This window comes from Rhinatrema bivittatum, chromosome 2 (assembly GCF_901001135.1).
Source record: "Rhinatrema bivittatum chromosome 2, aRhiBiv1.1, whole genome shotgun sequence".
NCBI classification, from domain to species: domain Eukaryota; kingdom Metazoa; phylum Chordata; class Amphibia; order Gymnophiona; family Rhinatrematidae; genus Rhinatrema; species Rhinatrema bivittatum.
In genome coordinates this window covers 330258301-330275620 of record NC_042616.1, presented here as the reverse complement: position 1 = coordinate 330275620, position 17320 = coordinate 330258301, and the positions used below count along the sequence as shown (strand labels likewise).

The following is a 17320-nucleotide window of genomic DNA, read 5'->3' as shown; positions in this document are numbered from 1 at the left end:
GTGAAGCTCATCATCTGAGAGTTGTAATTTGTCACTTATCGATTGTAGCCTGTTTATTTTCTCGTAATGGGCCTCCAAGCATATGATGCACTCATCAACTCTCCGGCCTATGTCCGCCATTTCCTCTCTCATGTCTGGGATCATTTCGATTACCTCCCGCTTATTGTCTTTCATTTCTTTTCGGATTTCTCCAAACCACTGGCGAAATTCTTCTCTCGATGGTAAATCTATTTGCGGTGTTAAAGGGGGACCAGATGTTATGCCAGCGTCCTTATCGGGCACCTCGGGCCTCTCTGCATCTGACGGTCCGCCATGCTCTTTCTCCTCCGGTGCCGATTTGGTATAGGAAAACTGCTTGAAATCTGGTCTTTTTTTTTTTTTTTTTTTAAGAAGTCATTGTTGGGTGTTTGGACTATTATTTCCAACCAAAAATAGCCTCTTTAGGGATGGATGGGCAACGATGCAATTAGTATATTGCTCAGTGGATGAGGGAGCTCAGAGTTAAGTGGTCATATTGTCCGTTGACGTCAGCAGCCCCCCGAATGAATCGACAGACTTTACCTTCTATCCCTTCCATGATGTTGCTCACAAAGATATTGAACAGAACTGGTCTCAACACCGATACTTTTAGCATTCTGCTTAATACTGTTCTCTCTTCAGAGTAGATTTCATTTACTATTACACTCTGTCTTCTATCCATCAACCAGTTTGTAATCCACGCCACCAAAGATATCCGGTTAAGTAAGTTAGCAGAGTAAGACTTAGCCAACTAACTTACAAGGTATTTTCAGCAGCATGTCTGTGCTGTGGAATGTCCCCATAAAAATTACTTGTTAGCCAGATAAATCTTACCAAATCTGGCTAACTTTAGACCTGCCATTGAGCAGATCTAACTTATCCAGTTAAGTAGCTCCTCCCTGGAATGCTCATATTCTGACCATCACTTATCCAACTATCTACTCAGCCAATTAAATTCTTATCCGGCTAAGTGGTGGTCGCTGAATGGGACCAGGTATTCTGCCACCGCCATGTAGCTGGATAAGTCTCTACTTACAGGCCTATACAGTAAAGCACAGCCGCGGTTACCCTGCTTCTAACCCGCTTTCTACTCACAATTTGGCCGCGTTAGTCCAACCCGCGATTCACTATCCCTTTTAACCCATCCTTACCGCTTCTTTAAATCAATGGGTAACCCTTTCCGCCCGCGGCATGTATACGATATGTAAACGATCGGATTAATTATTCCCTCCCATATAGTAATGTGTGCCCCGATTATCGCCTTTTTAACCTGTAGTTTTGCCGCGTGTTTAACCTGCTAACTTACCACCTACCCTTTCCCCTGCGTTAGTGTGGAGCATCAGGTCAGAGAGTCATTAGTTGTAACAATGGTTGCCCAGGGACTGCAGCAATTCTCTCCACTATGCCCCTTATAGAATCATCTGCACATGCTAACATTAAACGTTGAACTTCCTTACTATCCAAATTCTCCCTAAAAACAGTTCCCATAAATTTTATTAACCAATCTCACCATGTGCGAATTGTAAGGGGTCCTAGTTCTTTCCCTAAGGCTTGCATATCTACAGGTGACAAACTCTGAGTGGTTGTTGTAGTGGTGGTGCTGGGGGCATCATTCTCCCCATCTCCACCTGGAGTAGTGGCAATAGAAGTGCGGGTGACCACTGCAACAGGGTGGCATGCACTATCTGGATCCCAGCTCCAGATATCACCATTCCATTTGTCTGCAAAATCACCATCACAATTGCCATCCTCACAAGAAATAGCAGCTATTTGGGCTCTATGCATATTCACTGCTTGAGTCAATTTCTTAAGACGAGACTCACAGCGCTCATGATCTACAGGATTACGTCCCTGTTCTAAAGATAACTTCTTTACAAGTCCCTGTAATACAGAATTTTCATTCTGGAGTTTTTCCTGATCCCCTGTCTTTTGCTCTAAATTTGAAATCTGAGCTTGTGCATCTCTGTATGCTATTTTTAAATGTTCTCCGTTTGCTTGAGAAGAATGAGCAAGTAATTTCCAGTGTTCCTGCTTATCTTTTAAATCTTTTGTCTCCTGTGTTAAAGCTGTCACCTGCTCTTTTAATATTGCATTTTCTTTAAATAATTTACTCGCCGAATTCCACAGAAGCCATAAGCAGCTAGATGTTTGTTTCTGATTATTCTTTACTGAATACAGATTGCAATATGCTTCAAGCTGTGATTCCAGATCAAAAACTGAATTGATTACGTCGGTGCATGAATCCGACCATGGACATGGACCTGAATTCTGTATAATCTGTCTCAGGAGCGAGAGCGAATCTACTCCTGGATAATTTAACTTTTGTTCCTGTTTTGTAAGATTCTTACGCTTAAACATGATTAGTTAACAATAATTTTAACTCAAACGAAACACCAGACACACAAGTTCTCCTTATACTTCAAAGAACTCCTAGACAAACATAAGTTCCCCTTATATCCTTCAAGGAACTACTTATATTTAGAACATAGGTGGGGGGTCTTATTTATTCTCTCTTACTTTCATATAACTCCCCCTTCTTACTGTAACCTTTACGGAACTGATCCAGAACCTTCCTTGATTAATTAAAGAGCAACAAGCCCCAACCATCTCAAGGTGTTACTAGTAGAATTCCTCAAATTCCTTTGTCTAAATAATTTCCAAAATATTTAATGGTGCACCACATAACACAAACATTCAAATATACAACCTATCAGAGAGAATTATTTAAAACTCTGCTTTTATTCCCATCTCTGCCTTTATTCCTATCTCTGCCTTTATTCCTATCTCTGCCCGCATTCTTCACCAATTTGTAACTGTTTTAGTTTGATAAGGAATAATTCACAGACACCAATTTAATAATAATTTTTAATAAGCAAATTGGTAAAAGTTGATTTGCTATATCCTTTTTAATGTTTCTTTAGTATACACTTAGAATATACAGTAAAGTATATAATTCCTTATCCAGTTATCTCTAGGGATCTTTTCAGAGATAATGAAATAAACGCAGAGAATTTCCCAGATATCTATACTTGATTAATATTGTATCAAATACTTACGATGTAAGTTGTAGCTGGCCAGGCTATTGATAACTCACAGTGGGGAGGGAAGTTAGCACTGTGATACAGGATATCTTCTGGGCATGTGTTTCTCTCTCTCTGCCTCCAAAACGATGATAAAGTTTTACCCTGTTTTATAATGTCCCAAGTGAAATCCAAGACAAATGTTCTTTTCTGATTGGTCACAAATTGAAGCTCTTTTCCTCAAATATGGTTTTGTACCAGAATAACCAAGTTCTCTTGTCATATATGGTTTTGTGCCAGAATAGCCCCAGCCAACTAAGAATCACTTATTAGCATGGCTCTTCCCTATAGAAACAGTTGTTCCTTTCTATTATAGAAACAGTTGTTTTGGAGTTATTTCTGACCCAACCAATCAATGACTATAGCAATGACTGTATCCAGGACTTCAGCTCTGGTTGATAGACAGACCCAAATGTAGACTAATTTAACACACTCCAGATGTTGTTGTCACTCTTCCAATGTCCAGCATCTCTGAGAAAAATGCGAAGTCAGCAAAGCTTCAGCCTGTCACTAGTAAGTGTTAGCTGGCTTACTAGTTAAATCCACTGTATCCAATACAATATTAATTCAAATAAAGAAATCAAAGAAATAATCTCCTCATCATCCCACAACATCTCCTCTATGCATTTCTTCCCATTCCTCTCATAACAATTTTATTAAAGAAGACAAAGGAGGAATGATCCTCATAGTATAGTTTTGGTCTTGCCAAGCTTGGTTTCCTTGGCTGCAATGGTTAACTATTGCTCCACCAATATGCCTTCAAATATTTCCAGCATTGCTCATGCAAAACCAAAGTTCTCTCCTTCATCTGAACCTTCAGGTTAGTTTTGACTGCATGGATGTCGAAAGCCAGTTACTGCAATCATTGCCATTTCTTTCTTTCACAAGTGAAAGAGGTAATCTTTGCTTCAAGGAAACCCAATAACAGACAATCCTATAATTTCAAATGGAAAAGATTTTCAGCTTGGTGTATGATGACAGATATTGATCCCGTTTACCTGCTCAGTTCTCCTTTGCTGCAATATAAGCTTCACCTCTGATTCAGGATTAAAAATTAACTCAGTCAAGGTGCATCTCAAAACCATTGCCTTCTATAACCACCATTAACAGATATTATCCTGTATCTCCCCATCCTGTGATAGCTAGGTTTGTTAAAGGCCTTTATCATGTTTGCCCTCTGATAAAGACTTCTCCTTAATGGGATCTCAAGGTAGTTCTTGCCAAACTGATGAATTCACCTTCAAGCCCTTGGTGACGATGGAACGCTAATTCATTTCATGGAAAGTAGTATTTCTGATAGTAGTCACCTCAGCACAGAGAGTAAGCAAACATTTCCCGCAGATAAGCAGGCTGAATTAGCCATGTTGTCTGGGCGCCCTCTGGTGGCCCAAGGCGGGAACTTCTCCAAGTATGTGCAGAGCTTTGCTCCTGCACACCTGCATAGTGCCTGCCTGTGCGACTGCCCCCTCTGCCTCAGTTCTCCTTTTTTCCACACAGCAACGGACGTGGGATCTTCTCCTCTGACTACATTTCTTTGTCTCTCGTTTACTTTTCACTTCGGTGATCTCCCAAACAGCACTTTTCAGTGCTACTATGGGCTCCGGAATCCCAGGATTCAAGTTCAGACAAAGTGGCAAGAATATGTCCATCATCGATGGACATAATCGTTGCTACTTGTGCCTGGGGCCGGAGCATGACCAGGCATCCTGTGCGGATTGTGGTCAGATGTCTCCTCTGTCCTGTGGCAAAGGGCCATGAAAATAGCCTGACTTTGGGAAGAGAAGCAGTCAGGCTCCTATGCCCCTTCCCAACGATCTACTCACTCCTCTCATGCACGGGGGCCTAAACACCATGAGGAGAGAGGGCGCTTCTCCTCTCTTCAGCCCTCCTCCACAGCTAGGAAGGAAGCTGGAGGTAAGCCCGGGAAGGACTACCCAGCCCCGAGGGAAAGGGTTCGATCTTCTTCTGCGTCAACTGCATCAAGGGAGTGGGCTGCGATCACGGCCACGAAGCATGCACATAAGCGTCGTCCACCACCTGGCATGGAGCCCCAATCAACGCACTCCAAGAGGCTGACTCCACCGACGCAACTAGCATCGGTGCGTGCGTCAGAAAACACCAGACTGACGCAATTGATGTCAACTTCAACAACGTAGAAGCGATCGATGCACGCACCATCCAGACCGACACATACAGCGCCGGGACCACACAGAAACACGGTGGAAGGCTAAGTGCAAAACAACATGTTGCACAGTTAACACCAACACACAAGCATCGGCCTTCATCTGAATGAAGCCCACCCCCCTCAAGGGATTCAGTTTCTCTCCTTTCCGACATGAAACCTTCAGGAGATTCGGAAGGTGAGGCTCCACCAGACTCGGGCCGCTGTTCTGCTATCCTGAGCAGGGACCACAGACAACCAAGTGATTCTGGACCAAAGAACTTTCCTAGCCCTCTGAAGCAAGATGACCTGATTTAATTACATCGTCCTCTCCACTCTCCACCACCCAAGAGACGAAGGACATCTGTGCCTGTTGCCAAAAGATTAAAGGGATCAGCGATCCATATCATATCCCAGATAACAGGACTCCTGCAGACCTTTTTTGATTCTGTGGTGTCTACACAGCTTTCTCATTCCCCCTCGAGTCCCTCACCGGAGAGTTCGTGCACTCTCCTCCTTCACCACCAGAAACCCCCCTAGAAGAGAGGATTTAAATGTAGACTGGAGTCCACAAGCTTCTGATCCTGACTGAGACTTTGATTACTCCTCCCCCTCTCCATGCTCTTCTACAGGGATTGCCTCAGACCCCCTGGAGAGCTGACCTGAGCCAACTTCTCCACCAGAGGATTAGTCATATTCTAAATTTATTGAGAAGGTGGGTTCCCTCTTGCATCTGGAGACTAAGCGGTTGCTGGACCCCAGGGCTGAGGTTCACGGATCGCAAAAAAGTTTTGATATCCCGGCAGAACCAACAGCCTTACATTCCTACTCAGTGCTAGATAAGATCATGGAAAAGGCGTGGGAGTCTCCCTTTTCAGCCCCCACCACTTCCCATAAATCCGAATTAAAGTTCCAGATGCGAAAATCAATTCACTATGGTCCGGTACAATTACCCCACGCATCAATGATAGTTGAGTCAGCCTTGAAGAAAGCCAGGAAGACCAGGCTTTACTCCAATACTTCCCCGGGCAAGGATAGCCACTATTTAGATTACTTTGGCAAGAAGGTGTTTCAGGGATCCATGCTAACAGCTAGGATTCAACAACACCAATTTTACATAACTCAGTATCTCTATGAATGCCTGCAGTCACTTAAAGGCGTAGAGGAGCCTGTTGTGGGGGATAACCAGGCTATATCTGATCTTGAGGAGGGATTAAGACATCTTCTCCGGATGATGTACGAAGGATTTGAAGTCTCTGCCTGTACATTAGTGGCCTCAATTGCAGCTCGATGGATGGCTTGGCTGCAATCCAGTGTCATAAGGGAAGATGTGTATGAGAAATTGGCAGACCTCCGGTGCAAAGGAGATAATCTGTTCAGAGACAAGTTGTGTGAGATAGTCTGGCAGCTGGAGCAGAGTGTTGTGGTATCTTCGCTAATGTCTCCAGTAGACTAGCTAATCGTGAAGTGTTACTACTCCTCTTACCACAAACCCTTCTATCCCAGACACTCCTACAAATTGTTTCCACCATACAGACCTCCTACTTACCAACAGCAGAGGCCGCAAACCCAACTGCCCCAGTCGCGGGAACGAGGACAATCTCAACAACTCCCAAAGCCATCGCAGTCAATTACCCAGAAGTCACAGCGGTCTTTTTGAGGTCCCCCATGGCCACAGCTACACAACCCAGTGGGAGGCTGCCTTCATTTCTTTGCCCCAGTGTGGTCTCAGATCACATCCGACCTTTTGGGTTCTCAATATCATCCAAAACGGCTACCATCTCAATTTCCAAAAAACTCTGCCCATACCATACCTTGTTTCCCTATCCAGAGGAGAAGGGAATGCCCTCCTTCTCCTTCAGGAAATCTGCATCTTACTTCAGCAATGGGCAATTCAATGAATCCCTTCCCATCATCACCTTCAGGGATTCTAATCCCAATACTTCTTGGTCCCAAGAAAAACTGAGGACCACGGCCAGTTTTGGAACTCAGGGCTCTCAATCGCTTCATTGTATGAGAGAAGTTCAAGATGACTTCTCTCAAGTCCATCTTGCCCTACCTGCAACCTAACGACTGAATGTGTTCCTTGGAACTCAAGGATGCTTATGCCCACATTCCAATGCACCCCTCTTCTTGGTGCTACCTCTGTTTTCAAGTGGGCACTCTTTATTACCAGTACAAAGTTCTGCCCTTCAGCCTTTCATCAGCACCCAGGGTGTTCATGAAATATCTCGCAGTAGCTGTGGTCCATCTTCGGAAGCAGGGGATAAAGCTGTTTCCTTACCTGGATTATTGGCTGCTCATAGCTCCGAATCCGGAGCTGATTTACACCCATCAGTTTCGAGTTCTGAATTGCCTGGAGAATCTAGGCTTCATCATAAACTACAAGAAGTCTCACCTCGAGCCCACTCAAACCCTCCAAATTTATAGGTGCAATCATAAACCCATGCCTTTGCAAAGCTTTCCTTCCATAGGACAGGATTTGTACCTTTCAGATCTTAGCTTCTGCATTAAAATATCTTTCATGACTCACAGCCCGGCAGATCCTCACGCTGTTGGGCCACATAGTGGTAGCCAGGTTTGTTGTCCCCCATATACACATTCACATGCCCCGACTACAATGAGGTCTCAAGTCGCAGTGGTCCCAGAGTTCTCACCCTATGTCTCAACCAGTGACCCTCACCCCGCTGATGATTTCAGATGTTAACTGGTGGCTAACTCCAGGGGTCCTGCAGTCGGGTGCCTTTTCCAGATACCAGCTCATCAACTGGTCCTCACTACAGACGCTTCCACCAGGGGGGATGGGTTGCACATGTCCTCCACTTTAAGATGCAAGGGCCGCCTGCCAAGCAAAAACTACAGATCAACCTGCTGGAGCTTTGAGCCATAGGGTATGCTATTCGAGCCTTCTTTATATGTTCTGCAACAAAAATTGTTCATGGTATATATGGACAAGTGGCCATATTCTACATAAAGAAGGTGGGTCAGATTCCAGGACTCTCTTCTGGGAATCAATATGCCTGCTGGAATGGACGATTGCACACTTCATTCAGTTGCAAGCCACTTAACTGCCGGGCGTGAACCACACGGAGGCCAACAGGCTCAGCAGGATTTTTCATCCCCACGAATGGGAACTCTGCTTGGAGGTAGTGTTGTTCCTATTTCACCGCTGGGGGGCTCCCCAGGTGGATCTCTTTGTGATTGAGAACAATGCAAAGGTACCAGAAACTTTCTCCCTCTATCCAAGTGACCGACGAATAGCCAAGGGATACCTTCCTTCTCTTGTGGACGGGGCATCTGTTCTATGCTTTCCCTCCGATACTCCTCATCAGCCGAGTAATTCAGAAATGTTTCGCAGACAAAGCGGACCTCATTCTGATCGCCCCAGCATGGCCCAGGCAGCCATGATATGCCTACCTGATCCATCTATCCATATAATCGCCGATCTTCCTCTGAGCCGAGAAGCATCTTATAACTCAGGAGGAAGGGACTCTGGTGCATCTTTTGCATGACTCATTGCATCTGACAGCGTGGAGATTGAAAGGGAGGTACTGAGCCACCTTCCCATTCTGGTGAATATACAGGATGTTCTCATTTCATCTAGGAGGCCTTCCACAAGGCAAAACTATGCGGCCAAGTGGCACAGGTATTGCCGCTGGTACTCATCGTTGTCCCTTGACCCTTTCCGATCTTCGCCAGAACAACTGCTTTATTATCTCCACTTGCTCTTCAAATCTGGTCTTTCAGTTTCCTCCATCCGTGTACACCTCTGCGCTATAGTGGCATACCACCTGCTATTGCAAGGTACCTCCATCTCTACACACCCCTTGGTATCTCGTTTTATGAAAGGAGCCTTGTGGCTACGCCCTCCAAGACTGCAACATGCCATGCCTTGAGACCTAAATATAGTCCTAGAAACCCTGATGCTCCCTCCATTTGAACCTATACAGTCAGCCTTGTTCAAATATCTCACATGGAAAGTTCTATTCCTTGTAGCTATAACCTCGGCGTGATGAATATGTGAACGGGCGCTGGTGTACTATGCTCCTTATCTTCAATTCTACCATGACAAATTAACCTTGTGGACTCACCCTTCTTTCCTTCCCAAGGTGGTCTGCGCCTTTCATTTGAATCAGACCATAACTTTACCAACTTTTTTCTCTAAGCTGCATGCTTCCTGCCAGGAAGCTCTTCTACACACACGCTGGATTGCAAAAGGGCATTAGCCTACTATAAACAAAGAATCCACACCCTTAAAAGGCACTCCCAGCTCTTCCTCTCATTCAACTCAAATGCCCCGGGCTTGCCAGTATCCAAATGGACCCTTGCAAACTGGTTAACTCAGTGTATTCACTTTTGCTATGCTGCTCATTCAGAACGTCTAACATTAAGAGTAAAGGCCCATCAATTGTGAACGGTAGCGACTTCAATTGCTCATCTCCGACAGGTGCCAGTTGAAGACATATGCAAAGCAGCTACCTGGTCATCGCTCCACAACTTCACGTCTCACTACTGTCTGCAATAGCAAGCCAGCTCAGATGCACTAATGGGACAAGAAATCTTTCATTATGGCATTGATTCTTAGGACTGTCCACAATATATTGGGATCCTTGCACGGACAGCTCTAAACAGACCAGGTCACTAAGAATCTACATTCCTCCAGGTCTGCTTCTACCGCCATGCATCGAATCCCTGGTGCTGGGAACTCCCAGACAGCATGGCTAATTCAACCTGCTTATCTGCGGGTAAAAAGCAAATTTGCTTATGGTAAATGGTGTTTTCCATAGATAGCAGGATGAATTAGCCATGCGTTCCCACCCTCCTCACTGGACAGTCCCTGCTCGCTCTTCTGCTCCTGCCCTTCTTCTACACTGCGTTCTTCTGTGCTTCGGAATCAACTGAGGCAGAGGGGGCAGTTGCGTGGGAAGGCACCGCACAAGCGTGCAGGAGCAAAGCTCTGCACATACTTGAGAAGTTCCCACCTCGGCTGCCAGGGGGCTCCCAGACAGCATGGCTAATTCATCCTGCTATCTACGGAAAACACCGTTTATGGTAAGCAAACTTTCTTTCAAGCCTTAGTAGTTCATGCTCCCCATACACAAATATTTAAGAATTGAATGGTGTTGAGAACGTATTCAAAATTTATGCCAAAGGTGGTTTCTCAGTTATGTTTAAATAAATCCATTCTTCTTACCACACTTTTTCCAAAACCTCATATTAACAATGCAGAACAGAATCTTCATACCCTATATTGTGGAAGGCAAAGATCTAAAATTCTCACAACTCTTTATTTCTTATGATCCAGTGAAACAAGGGTTACCATTTCAAAAACAAACCTTATCTACATGGCTATCAGAGTTTATAACTTTTTGCTACATACTTTCTGGAAAGTATTTACCAGCTAAGATAAAAGGTAATCATTTTAGGGCAATATTTGTAGCTCCTTTTTATTCTGCCTTAGCATAGAACATCTGCAAAGCAGCCACAAGGTGGTCTGTACACACTCTTGCCAAGCACTACTGTCTTGACAAAAATTCCTGCAAGAGTATTAGTTTTGGCAAGTCAGTTTTAAAAAAAATCTTTTTAAAAATTAGCTTTAACTCTCTCTCCAAACTCTTTAATTAGTTGCAGTAGTACTGTCCATTAGAAATTCAAATATATCATCACAACCCTGAGTCCCTGCTTGTGAGGTTAGTTTTATCTTGCTTGTTCATAGAGAAAATGAAATTGCTTACCTGTAATAGGTGTTCCTTGTGAACAGTGTGATAAATCAACCACACAATCCCACCCTCCTCCCCAGAGTTGAAGATTAACTAGTGAAGTGACTGTAGAGTGTCATGCAGTGGCAATTGTATGGGAACCCCTGCTCATGCTCAGAAAGAGAGAACCCGATCTGTGTCGGCACCATCGGATGATGTCATCCACTTGTGTAGCTGCTTTGTCCCGCTGTCCACTAAGAATACCTTTTTTTTTTCTCAATAAGCAGGCTGAATTATCCATTACATGTGGGTGATATCATTTGGCTGCACTAAACAGACTTGCCTCTCAAAGCTTATAGAACTTTGAGCTGAACTGATCATATGCAGGAGTTCGCACATGAATGTTGTCTCATGAGTCTCTTCAGTCATTTTTTGTCTGAGCTAAAGCACAGAAGTATACTTCGTCTCTCCCCTGGTTTTTGCCTTACCTCGTGTCTTCTGCAGTTCTACAACAGCACTTCTAAATGCTATAAAAAAAAGAAAAAAACATTTCAAGTAAAGAGTGTGCCTCACAGGAAATGTTGAGTCAGAAGAAAAAAATCCACAACTATGAGTGATTTAAGAGCTGCCTCTGCCAAGATAATGTCCCTTACTGACTGCCAGGGCCAGTACAAAGGGATTAGGTGCTCTAGGTACCTTCTGCTTCAAGCCACACCCCCATCGTGCCACCACCCCCAATATGGGGCACGAGCCATGTAGGGCAATGAGTGGCGGCGGCAAAGAGGAGTGGAGATTGCCGAATTTCCACTCTGCCTTGGTGCCACTGCTTGCGGCCCCACATGGCTCGCGCCCCCTAATGGTCGGTGCCCTAGGCCCAGGCCTAGTGGTTCAGCTGGCCCTGCTGACTGCCACAATTTCTTATCCATGCTTTGGACTGGACCATAACTAGAAGAACTGTGAAGCCTGCAGACAGATGTCCCTGGACTCACAGCACTCCAGGGCCTTGTGTATGGAAGAAAAGCATAAATCCTCCTGAAGTGCCCTCCTCGGGTAAAGGTTTGGAAAGCAGTTGATCCAAACTCCCCTGTCCACTCCAGCCGAGATTGCAGGGTTGAGTTTGGCTGGCGACTGCTCTTTGTTGAAGCAATCAACCCTGGAACCGGCCCTACCTACTTATTTATTTACTTATTTATTTATTAGTTTTTCTATACCGACGTTCGCAAAAAAAACATCAGATCTACAAAGAAGCATAAGTAGTTGAGCTGTGGTGCATTGGCACCAGTGCAATCAGACCATTCCTCTTTGGCACTGGTGGTGCATGGGTAGGCCAGGAGGTCCTTTATCTGATAACAAGTACCAAATATAGTTACTAGGTTACTACAGCTTTGATTTTTTTTTTTCCATTTAAGCCCTGAATCCTATTTTGATAAATAGAGGATCATTTTCAAAACTGTACATTTGGATGCATAGTTTTTTGGGTAGTTTACCTGTAGGCTTACCCCAGGTTTCCAGGGAAAATACACATATGCATTCTCCTAGGACAAGCAGGATGGTAGTCCTCACAGATGGGTGATATCATTAGATGGAACCCACATGGAAAACTTTTGTCAAAGATTCTAGAACTTTAACTGGCACACTGAGCATGCCCAGCATGCCATTATCCAAGCGTCCACGCAGGGTCCCTCTTCAGTCTCTTTTTTTTTTTTTTTTTTTCCACGAAGTAGTTGCCTCGCGGTAGTGGAGCTGAGCTTTGAGCTTATTTTTCAAACCATTTTTTTCCTGGTTGTTTTTCAACGTTCTCGGCTCCAGGTCCCTCTTCCTTGGTCGGTGCTGTCCGACGTGTGGTAGGTGTTTACATTTTCCCTTTGTGCGGTCAGTTCCTGGCGCATCACCTCTCGGTGACCCGTGGCCATTGACTACTTGCCAGCTATTTTTCATGGCATCGTCCAGTTTTCGCCGATGCCCCCAGTGCCCATAGACCATGTCGATTACTGATCCACATGAGGTCTGTATCCCCTGCCTGGGGGCATTGCAAGATGTCCAAGGGTGCCTTCTATGTGACAAGATGACCCCCAAAGGCCATATTGCCTGGATGGGTAAGATGGAAAAGCTTTTTGCCAAAACGTCTGATCCATCTACTCTGGCATTGGGAATGTCGACACCTAGAGGCTGAGGGGAGCCGTTAGATATGCCGTCCCTCTCTACCCCTCCGGCGGGTCCCTCTCATGAGAGAGGAGCCAGTGATAGGCCACCTCTGGTGTCATCGCACTCAAGGATGTCAAGATCTTCACCTTCCTTGGCTCTGGGGAAAGATTGGGCTGAGCACTGAGGGAAGTACTGCAAGCATCATCACCGGTTGCCGTCGGCGCACAGCTCCGGGACTGGTGCAGCATCAGGGAAGAGGCACCGTCCTCTATCAGACCCGGGAGTCCAAGGCATTCCCCACTGGTTACGGTCCTCCTCGGGTCTCCGAGGAGGCTCTGGTGATGCCGCCTCCTCTTCCTCCTCCTCCTCCTCCTCCATCTGTTTTAACTATAGCGGGTTTTTAGGAGGAGCTGGAGCTCAGGGTTCAGCAGGCGGTGCTCTGAGCCTGGAGGGGTATCGAGATGCCATCGGCACCAGTCCCCGGTGCCGGAGCATGCACTGTCTCTCTTGGCGCCCCTGCTAAATCGTCTAGACCAGCAGTTCTCAACCAGTGTGTCGAGACACACCAATGTGTCGCCAAGCACCAGCTGGTGTGTCGTGGCTCCCAGTGTCCCAAAGCCCCAGTTATTCTTCCCTTTACCTTTTCCCTGCTCCCGTGGGCCAATGAGAAACCTCCTCCCTTTTCCTACCAGTGGGAGGAGAGGAAGCCACTGATTGGCCGGTGGGGCAGGAAGAAGGGGAGCATCTCACAGCCCGGTGATGGGGTGGTTTGAGGGGGGCTGGAGGAATGGCAGTATCCAGGCCTGTGGTGGCAAGAAGCCCGATCCTGTGAGTAGGGATTCCCCAAAGCGGCAGTGAGTCGCAAGCACGAAGAGGCCAGTTGCTCCAGGGATTTCCCCCTCCCCCCGATGTAACAGTGAGCGCGGCAAAGCCACGAGTAAAAGTGGCACCTAGAGTTCCCAGCGGCCGTAAAAGCAGGCAGATGGGGCGCCGCGGGAGCCTAGGGATATTCCGACAGCCAGAAGAAAGGCTTGACTGCTGTAGCATATTTTTCTAAAATAAATGTTTGCCACTTCAGTGCGGCTGAGAAGGCAGCGGCAGCCCTGGGAAATCTGCCACTGCGAAATTAAAGGGTAACACAGCATTGGGGCTCTAAGCAAAGTGTGTGTGAGAGACAGAGACTGGGCAGGGAGATGACTGGGGTGGTATGAGACAGAGTCTGGTCGTAGGGTTTAATTGGGGTATGTGTGTGTGTGAGTGACTTGTGGGCCCTAAAGAAGAGGACCGTGAGTACGGAGCTTCATCAGCCCCTGCTGCTCCTGGTATGTGCTTTCAAGGGAAAGGAGTAGGAGAGTTGCTGGAGAGGGTAAATAAAGGTGGCATTTTAAGTTTATTTTTCTTGATTGATTGCCATTTTAATTATTGAGTATTATGTGATGTGTCTGCTGTTTTGAAATATTTTATTAATATTTGGACAATTTTTAATAATGTTAGAGTTTTAATTGTTTGTCATTCTGTTCATCCGCTGTTTTGAAACATTTATTAATATAGTTTTACAGTTATTTCTGTGTGGGGATTTATAGCAGCTTGGCTTGTTCTGTTTTCCTAATAGGAGGTGTATTAGTGTTTAGGACCTGATTTAATATTTGTAGTGTTGCCTTTTCATAGATAGGGTTGTTATGTGTTCCATAATGCAGGTGTAACTTTGTGCAGATTAGTTTCTGTGCATTATTGCAGATCCTGGGACTGTGTTAGATGCTATATTTCTCTTTCCATTTCTCCAGGTTTGCACTGCATGCAGAGTGGCTTTTTTTTTGGTTTTCCATTCTATTTTGTCTCCCTCTTTATAATGTGTGGTCTTTCTATACTTGGTGAAGGTCGGTTCTGTGTGTGTGACCGAGGTGAGGTATTTTACTAGCATGTAGGCAATTGTATCAATCTTATTTGTTGTATTTCCTCAATAGGATATGCATTAGTGGTAAATTATTGCCTTTTCATAAGGAGGGCTATTGTGCCTGGTAGTAAAGGGAATTTGTTTTGCTTTTACTGAGATGTCATCAGAACTCGAATATCTTTTTTTTTTTGCATGGTGAGTTCTATGGGTAATGCCCTAGTTCTGCTCTGCATCCATTGTTGGAGGTCAAGGGGGTTCCCGTGGATGCCTAGTGTATGTTTACATATAGCCCCGTGACGGTCACATGTTCAGTGTGTCATGCATGTGAGAACCATCTGTCAGGTGTGCTGGCCGAAAAAATGTTGAGAACCACTGGTCTAGATGTCCTCCTGTGCATACTTCCGACACAGCCGGTGCCCAGGGGACCATTGGTTCCCCAGCGGCCACGGATGCCCCCCTCTGGAGCAATTCCCATTATCTGGTCCTCCGAGGAGGAAGAATCCGTGCAGTCAACAGTGCCATTGAGGCCCTTAGTGCCACAGCCGGGGTTCCCCGATTCCGTTCCCGGACCATCGGGGATCTCAGTGCTGTCGATGTCCACGGTGCTCTTGATGCCAAAACCAAGAGGCTTGGGCAGGGACCTTTCTGAGGGACCTTAGCCAGGATGAGCCTCCGTATGATCCCTGGGGAGATGACACATCTGAGTCTTCCTTGGAGCACCCAGATGACCTTCTTTCTGAGCCCTCTCCACCAGATGAGAGGCATCTGTCTCCCCCAGAGGATCTTTCCTTTTTGGGCTTCATCTGAGCTTTGGCCGAGGTCATCCCGTTCCAGCTCTTTACTGAAGAGGACGCTCGGGACAAAATGCTGGAGGTCCTTCAGTTTGTTGATGCCCAAAGGAGATGATGCCCAGTCCATGAGATCTTCAAGGAACTTCTCCTTAGGATCTGGGAGCACCCTGTGTCCATTCCTTCAGTCAGTCGGAAGACGGATGCCAATTACCTGGTGCAACAAGCCTTGGGCTTTGAGAGGCAGTGGTGGAGTCTGTCCTCAAGAAGGCCAAGCGCTCTTGCACCCATGCCTCTGCCCCACCAGGTCGGGAACACAGAGCCTTAGATTCACTAGGTAGGAACGTCTTTCAGGGTGCTATGCACATCGCCTGTATTGTGTCCTACCAAATGTATATGACCCAGTACCACTGAAACCTGTGGAAACAGGTCCAGAAATTGTCAGAGTGCCTGCCCCAGCAGCAGCAGCAGCAGGATGCTTTCATGGCAGTAGTGCAGCAAGGCCTGGAGGCAGGCAAACACGACGTTCTTGAAACTGTGGTGAGGATGGCTGCAGTGGGCATTGGTGCCCGCAGATTGGCCTGGCTTCATGTCTTGGACCTTCGACCAGAGATCCAGGGAAAAGCTGTAGGATTTACCCTGCACAGGGGAGAATCTCTTCGGAGATATTTTAGGGACGTGGTGGCCCAATTAAAAGACCATCACAAGACCCTGCAACATCTCTCACTGAGTATCTCAGAGCCACCGTCCTCGATCAGGAAGTCCTCGTGACAGGGCTCCAGGAGGTCCTTTTACCACCAGAGAAAAGTACTACCCTCCTGCCTCTCGGACACGCATATCATGTGCCAACATTTGGGGTCACTCACATCAATTGTGAACCCCCAGGCCTCAACCTGCCCCCCAGCAAAGCCCCGCTACGGGGTTTTGACTACGGACGGGGGAGCATGAGCTAGGTTTCTGTACCCTCGGGCCCCCCTGCCCCCCCCCCCCCTCCCCAGTCGAGGGCCAGCTACATCTGTTTGCAAACCTCTGGCCCAGCATTACGTTGGACCAGTGGGTTCTTGCCATCGTTCGCTGAGGGTAATGGCTGAACATCAGGGGCTGTTCCTGTGGACCTTTCCTCGGTGTCCATCGTGGGGTCTGTCTTCTCATTAGGAAGTGCTTATGATAGAGCTCTCCTCCATACTAATGGCCAAGGCAGTTGAAACCATCCCCCCACCAGCAGGGCCAGGGGTTTCTACTCTCAGTACTTCCTAATAGTGAAGAAAACATGGGTCTTACGCCCTGTTTTCGATCTGAGGGCCTTGAACAAGTTTCTTCAAAGAGAATAGTTCAAGATGGTCTCTTTAGGCACCCTGATCCCTCTCCTGCAAAAGGAGACTGGCTCTGCTTCCTCGACCTAAAGGATGCCTACACCGACATCAAGATCTTCCCAGCCCACAGGAAGTATCTTGCTTTCTAGTGGGCAAGGAGCCTTTCCAATACTGTGTGTTGCCCATTGCCCTTGCTTTGGCTCCACGGATCTTCACCTAGTT

At 46.3% G+C, this 17320-nt stretch overlaps 1 protein-coding gene and 1 long non-coding RNA gene across 2 annotated transcripts in view; one reads left to right on the top strand and one right to left on the bottom strand.

Annotated features, from left to right (window-relative positions):
- Positions 1-17320, top strand: part of BBS9 (Bardet-Biedl syndrome 9) — a 1052120-nt gene that overhangs the window by 108958 nt on the left and 925842 nt on the right. The gene's annotated exons all lie outside the window — the stretch shown is intronic.
- LOC115084645 overlaps positions 1-17320 on the bottom strand; it is an 89336-nt gene that overhangs the window by 67253 nt on the left and 4763 nt on the right. Inside the window, exon 2 of the long non-coding RNA XR_003854620.1 lies at positions 11447-11485. This is a non-coding gene — a long non-coding RNA (uncharacterized LOC115084645). The remainder of the gene's footprint in view (positions 1-11446; positions 11486-17320) is intronic.